This window comes from Protomyctophum parallelum (assembly GCF_964188405.1).
Source record: "Protomyctophum parallelum genome assembly, chromosome: 16".
NCBI classification, from domain to species: Eukaryota; Metazoa; Chordata; class Actinopteri; order Myctophiformes; family Myctophidae; genus Protomyctophum; species Protomyctophum parallelum.
In genome coordinates this window covers 46,894,323-46,899,731 of record NC_139711.1, presented here as the reverse complement: position 1 = coordinate 46,899,731, position 5,409 = coordinate 46,894,323, and positions in this window count along the sequence as shown.

Below are 5,409 nucleotides of genomic sequence, written 5' to 3'. Positions count from 1 at the left end.
AAATGAATTGCATTGAATTGAATGGGATGTATGGGGTGTTGTGCTAATTCGCTTATTTCCATAGAAAGAAGTAGTAAAGTGTGCCGCTTGGGTTATTATTTACATTATGAAGAGAGGATATATACAAAAAAATGGAAATAAGCGAATTAGCACAACACCCCGTACATCCCATTCAATTCAATGCATTTCATTTAGGGCTTATGGTAGGGGAAATAGCCAATAAGGAGCTTTTGCACAAAATAACACCTGGACCTCTTTGGTGGGGACGTAACGACTACAAAGAAAGGTAAGAAAGCCTTTTAAGTATGGAATTCTCCTTTAAATGGGGGTCCGTAGACTAATGCATGTCAAACGGAGGGTCATTGAAATTAAACGGTTTGAGGATCACTGCTATAGAGCCCTAAAAGTCTTCTCTTATGGGGGTCCCTGGCATAGCTTTAATCTTCTCTTATGGGGGTCCCTGGCATAGCTTTAATCTTCTCTTATGGGGGTCCCTGGCATAGCTTTTCAATTGGTGCTCAGTACCAAAGTACCAAACGAAAAAGAAAAAAAATCGTTTTCCCCCCCGCTGGGGGGGGGGGGGGGGGGGCGTGGCTGGGGGGGGGGGGAAGCACTCACTGGCCCTGTTGTAAACAAGTGTAATGCTTTATGCTGTCGTCCACTCACAGTTAACAGTCTTTCTATTGAGTTGTAGCCTGTAATTATTCTGCAAGCTGTTAATCAATCAAATCAAATCAATACACATTCATAAAAAAGAACTGAAAACGAGAACACATTCAGTATTTAGTACCGTATCTTAACAGCAGCTTTTCCCACTGCGTGCGAGGCTTTACAGTTTCCCGAAAATAAACAAAAAGCGACTCGACTGTATGCACTGGGCCAGGCCGGGCTATAGCCCACTTCCCCGGCCGTGCACACTGACTGCAGCTGAGCCCTGCTACAACTCCCAACATCTACGAACGCTAAATATAAAGATGCTTTGAGTTTACACCGATGGTCCGACTGTGGCCTACGGGGTGCTTGTGCACTGTGTTAGTCCGTAGTTTTGAATAAAGAAGTGGTTTATAATGTCAGCGAGGCATACGGGGTGCTTGTGCAATGTGTTAGTCCGTAGTTTTGAATAAAGAAGTGGTTTATAATGTCAGCGAGGCATACGGGGTGCTTGTGCAATGTGTTAGTCCGTAGTTTTCAATAAATAAGTGGTTTATAATGTCAGAGAGGCATACGGGGTGCTTGTGCAATGTGTTAGTCCGTAGTTTTCAATACATTCGTGGATTATAATGTCACCTACGGACGGCTGCAATTCGAAACTGCCCGTAAAATCTGAATCCCCCGTTTTCTCCTAACTCACTGTATATGTTTCTTTTCCATTTTTACCTCCTTTATGATGAATTCCTGTTCTGTTCCTTGACTATATTATAGAAGTGTCTATTTGTACGTCTCTAAATGTTTTGATGAATTGAACATGGTGGACCCTCTTCTTGTAAACAAGTGTACCCGGATGCGCTCCCTTATAGCTCCCTCACTATAGGAAGTTCCGACAGATATCAGCCACAGACTGCATTTCTTTATTGAAAACTACGGACTAATATTTATAGCCTACATTGTAGGCTACAAGCAAAACATGTCAAAATCCATCAACTTCATCTACGATAAAAACAAAAAACAATCTAAATCTTAGGCTACCGTTAGCGATAGTAGCACAAGCCCAGGTCAGGACTACAACAACGCAGTGAGTCGAGTGTAAATACAGTTGTATACAGTATCGTTTAATACCTCTCACAGGTGCTGTGTAGTAACCGCTGGGTCTGATCCCCAGCATCATCACCAACATGTAGAAATACATCCTCATCGTCCAACAGCAACAACCCGTCTCTAGTGGGACCGAGAGAGAGACAGACGCCATCGTTACACTCCCGACGCCCCGGAGAACCAAGGAAGGAATAATAATGGACTTAAGGACGCTCCACTACCATGAGTCCACTACGAGGAAGTGCGGCTGCCGGCTGGCATTCTGACGCCCACGCCGTAGCTGTCAAAACAACATCGTTGAGCAAACAGCCTCCGGCGACGGCGACATTGGTTTGCCATGATGACGCGTCCATGCAGCATGTGTCAAACACATTATTATTATTATTATTATTATTAATAAAAGCTAACTTGCCGATATTGCTTACATGCACTGGACATGATCATCAGTGGAAAGAGGAAGGTATAGCCTACTGGAGCAATCTGTGTTATTATTAGAGCTGGGACTCGATTAAAAAAATTAATCTAATTAATCAGAGGCTTTGCGATTAATTCATCTAGATTAATCGCATTTTAATCGCATATCAATATTCAACCCGAGAACAGCGAGAAACCTTTTTTTTTAATGTTTTTTGGTATCCCAGTGAATCAATGAATAGTGACTAGGCTACAGGATACCACTCATTTTCAACATTTTACTGTCATTAATATACCTGTTGTGGAAATAATAATAAAAGTCACCCCATTCTGTGTTGCCTAGAACTGGAGGTCTGAAAAAAAATTAGTAACAGTAACAAGTACATCTCAGTGACATCACAAAGCTGTACTTACTTCATATTGTTACTGTTTTTTGTCAGACCTCCAGTTCTAGGCAACACAAAATGGGGTGACTTTTTATTATGTGTTATTTGTGTTATTTCTTCATTCAGAGCATGCCAACACATTACACACAGCATAAGAGAGGCGATGGAGCAATCGGTGTAAATGTATCATTTCAATAAACATAGTTATGACATGGCATGATAATTCTGTCTGTCTGTCTGTCTGTCTGTCTGTCTGTCTGTCTGTCTGTCTGTTTGTGCGTGCGTGCCGTAAACATGGAGCGCTGTCACTGTGTGGGTAGGCCTACTGGGGAGTTATAGGCTATCAGTGCGCTCAGCGCTGTGCCTCCATGCCCAAAAGAACAGTGCGTGGCGGCTGCGTGTGTAGAGAGAGAGAGAGGGGGGGGTCCAGTCCCAAACGGAACGACACATGCACGTTATGAGTGTAAAATCATCACCATAGATTTCACTGTGTAGGCTATAGTTTATGAATGGGACAAAGGCCTGCTGCATTTCTGCGAATGACAGTGTGAAGGCAAACCACAGCAAATTAAATATGCAAGAATCCCAAATTCTCCGCCCATATAGGCCTACGCATTGAGTAGGCTGCGTGCGCCGAAAGTTTGGGGGCCCTTGGGGGACATTTTGGGGGCCTTTACAGCTATTTCACATGAGAAATGTACCATGATCTGATGTTATTTATATGATTAACTTCTTCCCTCTATTAACATATAAGACATGTTAATATTAATATGATGAATTCCTGTTCTGTACTTTAGCTTCATAGAAATGTCTATTTGTATGTCTCTAAATGTTTGTATGTCTTTAAATGTTTTGATGAATTGAACAATGTGGACCCTGTTGTAAACAAGTGTAATGCTTAATTGGGTCGTCCACTCACAGTTGACAGTCTTTGTATTGAGTTTGTGCTTAAAATGTACTGTAAATTCTACAAACTGTTAATAAATATTTCAATCAATCAAAAAGACACACAATGTACTACAAAAGAAAACAGTCATCAGACAAAGGTTGGGGTATGAAATCACGGATCTGTGAGAGTGAGGATGTTCTGAATGAGTGTGACGCCCTGGCTGCACGCATACACTCAACCAACCATGTGCACGTGCACGTGCACATGAACTGAACACACATACGGGCTAAGTAATCACCAAAGCTTGTTATTCCATATAGATTGACAGTCACACTGTCAACAGGGTCCACCATGTTCAATTCATCATGACATTTAGAGACGTACAAATAGACACTTCTATGTAGTTAAAGAACAGAACAGGAATTCATCATAAAGGAAGCAAAAAGGGAAAAGATACATATTGCAAGTCACGCACGCACGCACGCACACACACACACACACACACACACACACACACACACACACACACACACACACACACACACACACACACACACACACACACACACACACACACACACACACACACACAAAACAACAAGCATATAAACAGCTGCAACCACATACAGCACAACCACACTGACAAAATGACTGTATAAGTCATAAAGTTCATATGACCAGTGAATACTTTTGTATTTTTACTAGTACATTTTTAATTCTGGACTTTTACTTGTAGAGTACTTCCAGCACTGAGAAGAACCACCAGTGTTTACTGTTTATAAACGTACTTGTTGAAGTATTTGGTGAGAATGTGACCTTAAGTGAGTTTCTGCCCTAGTAGAAAGGGCGGCGACGCGAGCAGGTTTAAGTATCGAACACACACACACACACACACACACACACACACACACACACACACACACACACACACACACACACACACACACACACACACACACACACACACACACACACACACACACACACACACACACACACACACACACACACACACACACACACACACACACACACACACACACACACACACACACACACACACACACACACACACACACCACTCCTTAGCCCAGGGCCAAAGAGGAAGACAGAGTTAAGTTAGTTTTGACTAAAACTCCGTTCACTTCTTGGGGCTTAATTCAGTCCAATGGAGGCTCTTGACAATGTAATGTCCTGGAGCAGAATGCATTGGACTCAATGTAATGTCCTGGAGCAGAATGCACTGGACTCAATGTAATGTCCTGGAGCAGAATGCACTGGACTCAATGTAATGTCCTGGAGCAGAATGCACTGGACTCAATGTAATGTCCTGGAGCAGAATGCACTGGACTCAATGTAATGTCCTGGAGCAGAATGCACTGGACTCAATGTAATGTCCTGGAGCAGAATGCACTGGACTCAATGTAATGTCCTGGAGCAGAATGCACTGGACTCAATGTAATGTCCTGGAGCAGAATGCACTGGACTCAATGTAATGTCCTGGAGCAGAATGCACTGGACTCAATGTAATGTCCTGGAGCAGAATGCACTGGACTCAATGTAATGTCCTGGAGCAGAATGCACTGGACTCAATGTAATGTCCTGGAGCAGAATGCACTGGACTCAATGTAATGTCCTGGAGCAGAATGCACTGGACTCAATGTAATGTCCTGGAGCAGAATGCACTGGACTCAATGTAATGTCCTGGAGCAGAATGCACTGGACTCAATGTAATGTCCTGGAGCAGAATGCACTGGACTCAATGTAATGTCCTGGAGCAGAATGCACTGGACTCAGGGCCACAGCCTTGATTGATCCATTGAAATATTTATTAACAGTTTGCAGAATTACAGTAGCAGACATTTCAAGCACAAACTCAATACAAAATGCATGTACCTCTACCATAGCCCAGAGCGGTCATCCGGGGACCCCCAGGGGTCTTCGAGGGAGATCCAGGGGGGTCCGGGG